General features: G+C 37.3%; 1 protein-coding gene and 1 pseudogene across 1 annotated transcript in view; one reads left to right on the forward strand and one right to left on the reverse strand.

The window, feature by feature from the left end:
• Nucleotides 1-12,426, reverse strand: part of LOC112931624 (importin subunit alpha-8-like) — a 90,218-nt gene that overhangs the window by 36,355 nt on the left and 41,437 nt on the right. The window lies entirely within an intron of this gene.
• LOC112931612 (ATP synthase subunit f, mitochondrial pseudogene) lies at nucleotides 5,564-5,961 on the forward strand (annotated as a pseudogene).

The following is a 12,426-nucleotide window of genomic DNA, read 5'->3' on the forward strand; positions in this document are numbered from 1 at the left end:
TTACACTGGAAAAATCCCTACAGAGTGCATCAGTTGATTCTCCCAAGAACTGCAATGAGTAGCAGATCAAGAACTACCTACCAAATTTTAGAGAGATGAAAACTAAGACCCTAAGAGATTATGACTTGGTTTAGGCAATTTGTAAGGAGCAAGGTCAGGACCTACACCATAAAATGATACATTGACTTTTGGCCCATAGTTCCTGAATGGAAACCTGATTCCAAATGACTTGGTTTCTTCTCTACTGCAGCACTCCCCATATGTACATTCATTCAGTCCCAACAAATGATCCTGCTATGCTCCAGGAACTGTGCTAGATGCTGGGAATACAGAAGTGAACAAGACAGACAAAATCCCTGTCCCTACTGAGCTTACATATAGCAGGGAATACAGATTTTTTTCTGGCAAGCTTTTATTGAGGTAAAATATACAAAATACAAAATTTGCCATTTTAACCATCTTAGGGCTTACAGTTCAGTTCCCATAACATTTAATTATATTCACATTGTTGTGTATTCATTACCACCATTCATTTCCAGAATTTTTTCATCTTTCCAAACTGAAACTCTGCACCATTAAATAATAACTCCCCTTTCCTTCTCCCACCAGGCCTTGCAATCACAATTCTGTTTTCTGTCTCTGCTAATTTAACTACTCTAGGTACTTCATTTAAATAGAATCTTACAATGTTTGTCCTTTTGTGCATGGCTTATTTCACTTAGTCTTCAACGTTCATCCATATTTTAAAATGTGTCAGAATTTCCTTACTTTTTAAGGCTGAATAATATTCCATTATATGTATATACCACATTTTATTTATCCATTCATCTGTCAATGGACATTTGAGCTATTTTGGCTATTGCAAATAATGCTGCAGTGAACAGTGGTATATAAATATCTATTTGAGGTGCCGCTTTCAATTCTTTTGAGTATATACCCAGAAGTGGAATTGTTGGATTAGATGGTAAGTTTATTTTTAATTTTTAGAGAAATGACTATATCATTTTCCACAGAAGCTGCACAATTTTACATTCCCAACAGTATTACACAGAGTTCCAATTTCTCTACATCCTCACCAACACTTCTTATTTTCTGGTTGGTTTTTTTCTAATAAGAGTCACCCTAGTGGGTATGAAGTAGTATCTTATTATGGTTTTGATTTGCATTTCCATAATGGTTAGTGTTGTTGAGCATTTTTTCATGTGCTCACTGGCCATCTGTATATCTACTTTGGAGAAATGTCTATTCAAGTTCTTTGCCCATTTTCAAATTGGGTTGTTTCTTTTGTTGTTATTGAGTTGTAGGATATTAATCCCTTATCAGATTTATGATTTGCAAATTTTCCCCCCATTCCATGAGTTGTCTTTTCACTCTATTCATAGTATCCTTTGCTGATGTGAACACAGATTTAAATAATTACAAGTGTCAGGGATACTATTAAAATAAAGATATGGGCATAAATAATAAGAAACCTCACCTAGACTGAGAAGTTGAAGGTCTTCCTCCCTCATTCACTCACTCAACATTCACTACTCTAGGCAAAAGGGATATAACACTGAATGAAATAGACAAATTCTTGGGTACCAAGAAGCTCCCATTCTAATAACATTCATGAAGCAACATCTTAGCGGAAAGATGAAAAATAAAGAGCAGTTTGTTGGAGGTAAGTAGAAGGATAAGGGAAAAGAAATGAGAAAGTAGAAGGAGCTCTTCAGGGGCAAGAAACAGCCTCTCTGAGAGCCCATATAAGAATGAGAAAATGATATGTTTAGAGAACAGAATGAAGTCTACTGAGACTTGAGCAGAGAGAGCAGCAAAAAGTAAACCTAAAAGAGCAAGCCAGATTACAGAAAGCCATATGCTGTGCTAGGACTATGGTTATTATCCTAAAGCAATAAAAAGCCATTAAGCATTTTAATCAGAAGAATTACATAAACAGACTTAATATTTATGAAAGATTACCTGATTCCAGAGAAGAAAATGGATAGAAAGGAGGGAGGCCTAGAGTAAGTGGCCAATGAAGAGGATAATGCAATAGTGGAGCTGGGGTCAGAAGAGGAAAAAGCTGTACTAATAAGAACACTAAAGAGAACTGACAAAAAGCTAACTTTAACTACTTAATTAAAGTAAGAAACTTATCTGCTAATAAAAGGCCCAAGGAGTAGCCTTAGGTGCAACTACATACAGGGATTCACATGAAGTCAACAGGTCCTCCCCCTCACCACATAAATCTATATTGGAAATATGTCACTTATAGCTGCCCCCAAATTATCCCTATAATTTTAGAGTTTTCTACATTGTGAATTCTATCTCCCAAAAGTAGAATATAAAAAATTACATTTATCAGGGAGTCAGTGAAGATGGCCAGACTAGGAGGATCCTGAGCTCACCTCTTCCAAGGACACCCAAGATAACAGCTACATCTATACGACTAACTCTGAAAATAAGCTGAAGACTGGCAAAACAGATTTTCCACACTTAATTGTACAGAGAAGGTCATATCAATAAGGATAGGAGAGGCAAAGACATGATTCTGAACTAAACCCCTAGCAGGAATAGCCACAAACAGGAGGGACACCACAAGCATGGAGAAGCAAGAGGCAGACCTCATACCAGGCACCTTAGTCCCTGGGGACCTATAGTTGAAAGAAAGACAAGTCCCCATAATTTTTGGCTTTAAAATTCAATGGGCTTAACACCAAGAGAGTTGGAGGGCAATAGGAAACTGAGTTGCTTCCCTTAAAGAGCCTGAATAAAAAATACCTCAGCCCAAGACATAGTACAAAAGTAACAGTTTGAAAAGTGCTTGGTATATAACTAAAGATTTAGTGACTAATCTTAAAGGATGTGCTAGAGGCACAGGGATCTGCAGGAGATTTCTCCAGGAAAAAAGGGCTGGTGGACAGAATTTCTCTCCCCACCCCGTCACCCTATCCCCAGCCGAGATAGCCAACACTTGCAGTAGCCAACACTAACACTCTCAATTTACCTGGCTAGCACCAGGTGTCCAACCCTCATGTCCCCTGAAGACCCACTCCATCCAACCAACCCACCTCTGTAAACATCCCTCCAAAGTAGCTCCTGTCCCACCACATCCGGCAAGCAGCCCCAGTAGGGACCAGCCCACTCCAAAGTGACTCCTGCAATCCCGCAGTTCTAGCAGCCTGGCTGGCTGTTCAGGGAGCAAGCCCTGGTTTAGTGTGCCTACAACCATGATGGAGAAGCTAAATCCAAACACCTAGGCTGACTGCCAGGACAGTGCACCAATGAGAGCCTCTTAGTTAGCCATTGCATAGAAAGAAAGCTCTGCTCTTCAATGTGCCTGCAGTAGTGAGAGGCTAACTACAAACATGTAGGCTGACTGCTGGCTCCATCCACCATGAGCTTATGGCAGCCTTAGACAGGCATCTCAAAAAAGGTATGGACCAAATCCTGCCCATGTATCCACAACAAGCAAGGTGGGTCAATGTAACCAGCTTGGCTGAAAGCAACTGCTGCTTAGCTACAAAAGTAGGATGCATGCATCCCACGCAGGAGACACCCCTGAAGATCCCAATTCTAGAAACTAGGAGAGATTGCACTACAAGGCACCACAGTACTTCTTCTACACAAGGCCACTACTTTCAAGACCAGGAGATAAAACTGATATACCTAATACATAGAATGAAACCAGAGGTAGATAAGATGAGAAGATGGAGGAATATGTCCCAAATGAAACAACAAAATCACAGTAAAAGAGCTAAATGAAATAAAAATGAGCAATATTTCTGATAAAGAATTCAAAGTAATGGTCATAAAACTACTCAATGGATTTCAGATAACAATGGATGGATTTAGTAGGAACTTCAACAACGGGAGAAAATATAAAAAAGAACCAGTCAGAGGTGAGGAATTCAGTAACTGAAATTAAAAATATACTATAGAGGATCAATAGCAGATTAGAGGATGCAGAAGAATGGATCAGTGATCTACACTCTGGAAGACAGAGTAAGAGAAAGCAACTAAGCAGAGCTGCAGAAAGAAAAAAAGAATAATAAAACATGAGTAGAAGTTAAGGGAACTCAGCAACATTGTCAAGTGTAATAACATTTGCATTGTAGATTCCAGAATGAGAAGAGAATGAAAGCAGTAGAAATGTTCATTTAAAGAAACAATAACTGAAAAATTTCCTGATATGGGCAAAGAAACAAACATCCAGGTCCAGGAAGCACAGACAGCCCCAAACAAGACGAACCCAAGGAGGTCTATACCAAGACACATAATAATTAAAATGGAAAAATGGAAAAAAAAAAAAAAAAGGAAAAATGTAGGGGCGCTTGGATGGCTCAGTCAGTTAGGCATTCAACTCTTGAGTTTGACTCAGGTCATGATCTCAGGGTCATGAGATCAAGCCCTCTGTTGGGCTCCATGCCTAGCAAGGAGTCTGCTGAAAATTCTCTCCCTTTCCCTCTCTCCCTCTCATGCATGCATGCTTTCCCTCTCTTACCCTCTCTCTCTCAAATAAATGAATAAATCTTTTTTAAAAAATTGAAAAATGTAGTGATAAAGAGAATTTTAATAGCAGCAAAAGAAAACAGTTTCAAATGAGAGAAACCCTACAAGGCTATCAGCTGCCTTTTTAGCAGAAACTCTGTAGGCTGAAAGACAGTGGCATGATATATTCAAAGTGCTGAAAAGAAAAAAATCTACAACCAAGAACACTCTAACCAGAAAGGTTATTATCATTCAGAACAGAAGGAAAGAGTTTCTCAGACAAAGGTTAAAGTAGTTCAACACCACCTAATCCATCTTACAAGAAATGTTAAAGGAAATTCCTTAAGTGGAAAGAAAAGGCCACAACTACAAGTAAGAAAATTATGAAAGAAAAAAATTTCACAAGTAAAAGCAAACATGGTAAAGGTAGTAGATTAATCACTTATAAAGCCATAATGGAAGTAAAAACACAAAAGTAGTAAAATTAATTATTTCTATAAAAATTAGACAAGAGATACATAAAACAGAAAGATGTAAAATATGACACCATATACATAAAAAAGTAAAGAAATAAAAATTTAGTGCTGTTAGAATGTGTTCAAACTTAAGTGACCATCAAATTAATAAAGACTGTTATACACATAAGATGTTATATATGAACTCAATGGTAACCACAAATTAAACACCTATAAGAGTTATATAAAAACTACAGAGAAATTTCACAAGTACAACACTAAGGAAAACCATCAAACCACAAGGGAAAAGAATAAGAGAAGAAGAAAGGAATAGGTGAGAACTAAAAAACAACTGGAAAAAAAACAAAATGGCAATACATACCTATCAATAATTTAAATATAAATGGACTAAATGCTCCAATCAAAAGACAAAGGGTGACTGAATGGATAAAAATACAGGACCCATCTATATGCTACCCACAGGAGACTTACTTCAGACTTAAAGAGATAAACAGACTGAAAATGAAGGGATGGAAAAACATATACCATGCAAATGGAAGTGAGAAAAAAGCTGGGGTAACAATACTTACTTCAGACAAAATATTCTTTAAAGTAGACTGTAGAGAGCAGACACCCAAGACTCCAAGATGGCGTCACCCATACCAGTGAAGGAAAAGAAGCTCATGGAGGTGAAACTAGGAGAGCTGCCAGGCTGGATACTGATGTGGGATTTCACCCCTAAGGGCATTGCTGGAGCATTTCAAAGAGGTTACTACGGGTATTACAAGTAAATCAATTTGAAGAAAGAGGGCGTTGCTGGGATTTCTATGGTGCTGGCTGCTTATGTGCTTTTCAACTACTGTCGTTCTTACAAGGACCTCAAACATGAATGGCTACACAAGTACCACTGAAGAGGGCCCAGTGTGGAAGCACATTTGGCATTCCTGACCATGACTTCTGCCTGGCATCCTTGAATCCTTCCATTGCTTAATTCACAATTAATATCCAATAAAAGTTGACTGGTACTCAAAAAAATAAAAAAATAAAAATAAAGCAGACTGTAGCAAGAGACAGAAAAAGAGCACTATATAATGATAAAGGAATCAATCCAGTAAAAGGATATAACAACTGTCAATATCTGTGCATCCAAAAGAGAAGCACCTTAATACATAAAGCAAATACTAACTGACACCAAGGGAGAAATTGACAGTAATATGTTAATAGTAGAGGACTTTAACACCTCATTTACATCAATAGAGACACCATTCAGACAGAAAAATCAATAAAGAAACAGTGACTTTGAACAACATATCAGAACAGATGAATTTAACATATATACCAAACATTCCATATAAAAACAGAATACAAATCTTTCTCAAGTGCATATAAAACATTCTCCAGGATGGATCAATATTGGGTGACAAAACAAGTCTCAATAAATTTAAGAAGATATAAATCATATCAAGTATCTTTTCCAACCACAACAGCAAAAAACTAGAGATCAAATACAAGGAAAAATCTGGAAAGAATATGAATACATAGAGGCTAAATAACATGGATCAGTCAAGAAGTCAAAGAGGAAGGGTGCCTAGGTTAAGCATCTGCTTTTGGCTCAGGTCATGCTCCCAGGGTCCTGGGATTGGACCCCAGGTTGGGCTCCCTGCTCAGTGGGGAGTCTGCTTTTCTCTGCCCCTCTGATGGTCCTCCTGTTTGTGCTCCCTCTCTGTCAAATAAATAAATAAAATCTTTAAAAAAAAAAAAAAAGAAAGAAATCAAAGAGTAAAAAATGTATGGAGACAAATGAAAATGAAAACATAATGGTCCAAAATCTTTGGGACACAGCAAAAGGAGTTCTAAGGAGAAATTTATAGTGCTACAGGCCTATCTCAACAAACAAGAAAAATCTCAAACTACCTAACTTTACACCTAAAGAAACTTGAAAAAGAAGAACAAACAAAACCAAAAGCTAATGTAAGGAAGGGAATAATAATGATTAGAGCAGAAGTAAATGAAACAGAGACTAAAAGAACAACAGAATAGGTCAATGAAAGCAGAAGCTGGCTCTTTGAAAGGATAAACAAAATTAATGCACCTATAGCCAGACTCATTAAGAAAAAATGAGAGGGAACTCAAATAAAATCACAATGAAGGAGGGAGAATAACAAATGGCACCACAGAAACAAAAAGAATTATAAAAGAACATTATGAAAAATTATATGCTAACAAATTGGACAACCTAGAAGAAATGGATAAATTCCTAGGGACATACAAATCTCCTAAACGTAATCAGAAAGAAAAGAAAATTTGAACACAGATTACTAGTAATGAAATCAAATCAGTAATCAAAAAACTCTCAAAAAACAAAAGTCCAGGACCAGATGACTGAATTCTACCAAACGTTTAAAAAAAGAGTTCTACCAAACATTTTGAGAAAAGTTAATTCCTGTTTTTATCAAACTGCTCCAAAAAAACAGAAAAGGAAGCAAAATTTCCACTCATTCTATGAGGCCAGCATTCCCAATACCAAAGCCAGATAATTAACAAAAAAGCATGAACGTAGATGCAAAAAATCTTCAACAAAATATTAGCTAAATATTAGCAAGCCAAATTCAACAACACATTTAAAAAATCATTCACCATAATCAGAGATGCAAGAGTGGTTCAATATTACAAATCAATCAATGTGATATATCACATTTATAAGAGAAAGGATAAAAACTATATGAACATCTCGATAGATGCAAAAAATTTTGACAAAATGAAGCATCTGTTCATGGTAAAACTCTTAAAAGAGTGTGTTTTTGAGGGAACATATCTCAACCTAATAACATCATATATAATAAACCCAGAGCTAATAGCATACTCAGTGGTGAAAAACTGAAAGCTTTTCCTCTAGATAAGGAATAAGACAATGATGTGTCTACTTTCACCACTTTCATTCATCATAGTACTGGAAGTGTTAACTATAGCAATCAGACAAGAAAAAGAAATAAAAAGCATCTTAATGGGTAAGGAAGAAATAAAATGGTCACTATTTGCGGTCACATCACTATATGATGTGATGCTATATATAGAAAACTCTAGGGACCCCTGGATGGCTCAGTGGTTGAGCATCTGCCTTCAGTTCAGGGAATGATCCCAGGATCTGGGATCAAGTCCTGCATCAGGCTTCTTGTAGGGAGTCTGCTTCGCCCTCTGCCTATGTCTCTGCCTCTCTGTGTCTCTCATAATAAATAAATAAAATCTTAAAAAAAAAAAAAAAGAAAACTCTAAACTCCACAAAAAAAAAAAAAAACTATTAGAATTGATAAATGAATTCAGTAAATTTGCAGGATATAAAATTAATATACAGAAATCTGGTGCATTTCTACTTACTAATAAAGAAGTAGCTGTAAGAGAAATTAAGAAAACAATCCCATTTACAATGTACCATAAAGAATAAAATACATAGGAATACATGCAACCAAGGTAAAAGACCTATACTCTGAAAACTATAGGACACTGTTGAAAGAAACTGAAAATGAGGAGCGCCTAGGTAGTTCAGTCAGTTAAGTATCAGCTCTTGGTTTCAGCTCAGGGGCATGAGATTGAGCCCTGTGTTGGTCTTTGTGCTCAGTGTGGAGTCTGCTTGAATTCTTCTCCCTCCTCCCTCTCCCACTACTCTCCCCACTCATGCTTTCTCTTTCTAAAATAAACAAACAAATAAATAACATCTTTATTAAAAAAAAAAAGACAGAAATTGAAGATAATACAAACAGGTAGAAAGATGTACCATGCTCATGGATTGGACAAATTAGTATTATTAAAATGTCTATGCTACCCAAAGAAATCTACAATGCAAAATACAAACAGTATTTTTCACAGAACTAGAATAAATAATCCTAAATTTTGTATGGAACCACAAATACCTAAAATAGCCAAAGCACCCTTGAGAAAGAGTAAAGCTAAAGGTACTCTGATTCCAGATAACAAACTATACTACAAATCTATAGCAATCAAAACAGTATGGTACTGGAACAAAAACAGACACATAGATCAATGGAACAGTGTAGAGGGCCCAGAAATAAACCCACACCTATATGATGAATTGATTTATAATAAAAGCAACAAGAAAATACAATGGGAAAAGACAGTCTTTCTAATAAATGGTATTTGAAACCCAGATAGCTACATGCAAAAGAATGAAACTGGATCACTTTCTCACATCATTTACAAAAATCAACTAAAAAAAGTATTAAAGACCTAAATATAAGGCCTGAAACCATAGAGGAGGAGTTAAGTTGGAGGAGTAGTAGGGGGACCCTGAGCTTGCCTCATCCCTCAAACACAGCTAGATCAACATCAAATCATTTTGAACAACTAGGAAAGCAGTCTGAGGATTAAGAAAATAATCTGCATAACTGGAGGGAGAGAACATGGCAGATGTGAAGTTCAGAGACTTGAAATGAGGGAGAGAAAAGCTGCAGGGCCACACAGAGAAGGGAGCCCTTTTTGTGAACAGAAGTCAGGGATAGAGGGACAGAATAAGAGACAGCAGCACTAGGAGTTCGCACAAGATGTCATGGTATAGGAATCCCCTGGGTCACACTAGAAGACAACACATCCTTTCCTGGGATACACTTGGAAGAGAGTATACTTCCTCTCCAAGGACATAAAGCCTGTAGGGCACCACTGACGTTTAATAGCAGGAGACAGAGGTGTGTGCAGAGAGCAGATAACCTGGTCACAGTTTTTCACTGGGCTTCACCATATACTCCAGGCACCTGTGCAGCTGTGTGACTGCTTTTCTGGGATAGAACAGTGCCAGATACAATGCTGTGAGGCTCTCCTCCAGGGGAGGAGAGCAGGTCTGCTCCTTGCCAGGTCCTTTAAGTTTTGGAGTTTTGAATCCCAGCCACCGGCCAGAGATAAAACATAGGAGAACTATGGTGCCAGGCCTACTGACAGCCTGGGCATGGACAGGTTGAGGGCAGAGATCTGATGAAAGCCTGAGACTTTGTCCCAGGAGGAACAGTGGAGGCCACAAGTTCCACTCTGGGGATAAGCAGGCAGTGTGACACCATCTTCCACTGTATCCCTACCCCTTTCACCCATCAGCACGGGCAGACTTCAGATTTCAGGGAGAAATATAACACCTTCAGATGGCATGGGACTTGCTTACACCAAACCCCATCCCCCTCACCTGGCAGAGGCATCTTTACAAGGGCAAGTCAGCATTTGAGCCAGCCCAGCAGGCCTCTCCCTCAGAAGACCAACACATGTCCCCTGCATGCACCAAGTCTACTAATCACAGAGTGCTCCAAAGCATCAGCTTCAGTTCTGGTGGAAATAGGACAATTATTAGTTTTATTAGTAGTAGTAGTATTTTAATTTTTAATTTTTATTTTTTTCCTTTGGAATCAGGCTTATAGTTTTTGTCGATTGGCTGGTTGGTTTCATTTTCTCGTTTTTTGGATCAGGCTTTTTTTTTTTTTTTTTCCTTCTTTATTTTTTGGAATCAGGCTTATAGTTTTTTTGTTTGTCTATTTGTTTTTTGGGGGTTTTTTGTCCCTTTTCCTTTTCTCTTTTCTTGGATTTTTTAAAAAATCAGGCTTATCCTAACAAACAAATCAAAGCACACTTGAAGTTCCAAACACTCCTCATAGCAGGCAAGGAGGAACTCTGCAGAGGACTGACCTATGGGAAAGAGCAGTCAAAACACAACACCAGAGTACACACAGAAAAACTTCTGGAAGTTGCCAGGCCTTGGACAGTGTATGGCTCCTTCTTAATAAAGTATTATTCTCAGGAGCAGAAAACATAGCAAGCTATCATAACACCCAAAAGACAGAAACCTAGACATAATGACAAAAAGGGATTATCTCCAAAAGAAAAATTAAGAAAAAAAATCACAGCCACGGATTTGCTCAACACAGATATAAACAATGTATCTGAATAAGAATTTAGAACAAATCATCAGAATACTAGCTCAGCTTGAGAGAAGCATAGAAGACACCAAGAAACCCTGGTTCAGAGATGAAAGACTTAAGAACTAGTCAGGCTAATATACAAAATACTATAACTGAGATGCAAAACCAACTGGATATAACCACAACAAGGATGGAAGAAGCAGAGGATCAAACAGGTGATAAAGAAGATAAAAGTATGGGAAATAATGAAGCTGGAAAGAAAACTATTATTAGATCATAAACACAGACTTCAAAAACTCAATGATTCCACAAAGCACAATAATATCTATATCACATGAATATGTGGTAAAGGGAAGAAGAGTGGGAAAAGGTGGGAAAAGGTGGCAGAAGCTTTATTTGAACAAATTATAGCTGAGAACTCCCCTAATCTGGGGAAAGAAACAAGAATTCAGGTCCAATATGCACACAGAACTCCCATCAAATCAACAAAAATAGGTAAACCCCAAGACATATCAAAAGTGAAACTTACAAAACACAAAAATAAAGAGAGAACTCTGAAAGCAGCTAGGGACAAAAGATCCTTAACATACAAGAGTAGACACATAAGGTTAGTAGCAGATCTGTCTACAGAAACTTGGCAGACCAGAAGAAAGTAGCATGATATATTCAACATGCTGAATGAGAAAAATATGCAGCCAAGAAAACTATAACCAGCAAGGCTGTCATTCAGAATAGGAGGAGAGATAAAGAGTTTCCAAGATAAGCAAAAATGAAAGGAGTTCATGAACACTAAACCAGCACTGTGGGAAGGAAAGACCAAAAACAATAAAGACTAGAAAGGAACAGAGACAATCCACAGAAACAGGTAATGCAATAGTGCCAAATTCATATCTATCGATAATCATTCTGAATGTAAATGAACTAAATACTCCAATCAAAAGATATAGGGTATCAGAATGGATTAAAAAAAAACAAGACCCATCTATACGTTGCTTACAAGAAACTCATTTTAGACCCAAAGACACCTCCAGATTTAAAGTGAGGGGGTGGGGAAATATCCATCATGCTAATGAACATCAAAAGAAAGCTAGAGTAGCTATCCTTATATCAGACAAACTAGATTTTAAACCAACAACTATAACAAGAGATGAAGAAGTACACTATATCATCATAAAAGGGTCTATCCAACAAGAAGACCTAACAGTTATACATATTTATGCCCCCAACTTGAGAGCAGCCAAATAGATAAATTAATTAATAACAAACTTAAAGAAACTCATTGATAATAATATAATATTAGTAGGTAACTTTAACTCTCCATTCACAGCAATGGACAGATCATCTAAGCAGAAAATCAACAAAGAAACAATGGTTTCGAATGACACGTTGGATCAGATGGATTTAACAGATATATTGAGAACACTTCATCCTAAGGCAACAGAATACACATTCTCTTTGAGTGCCTATGGAAAGTTCTCCAGAGCAGATCATATACTGGGTACAAATCAGGCCCCAACGAGTACAACAAGTACAAAAAGACTGACAGCATACCGTGCATTTTTTCCAACCACAACATTACAAAACTTGAA

Source organism: Vulpes vulpes, chromosome 4, assembly GCF_048418805.1.
Source record: "Vulpes vulpes isolate BD-2025 chromosome 4, VulVul3, whole genome shotgun sequence".
Lineage (NCBI taxonomy): Eukaryota > Metazoa > Chordata > Mammalia > Carnivora > Canidae > Vulpes > Vulpes vulpes.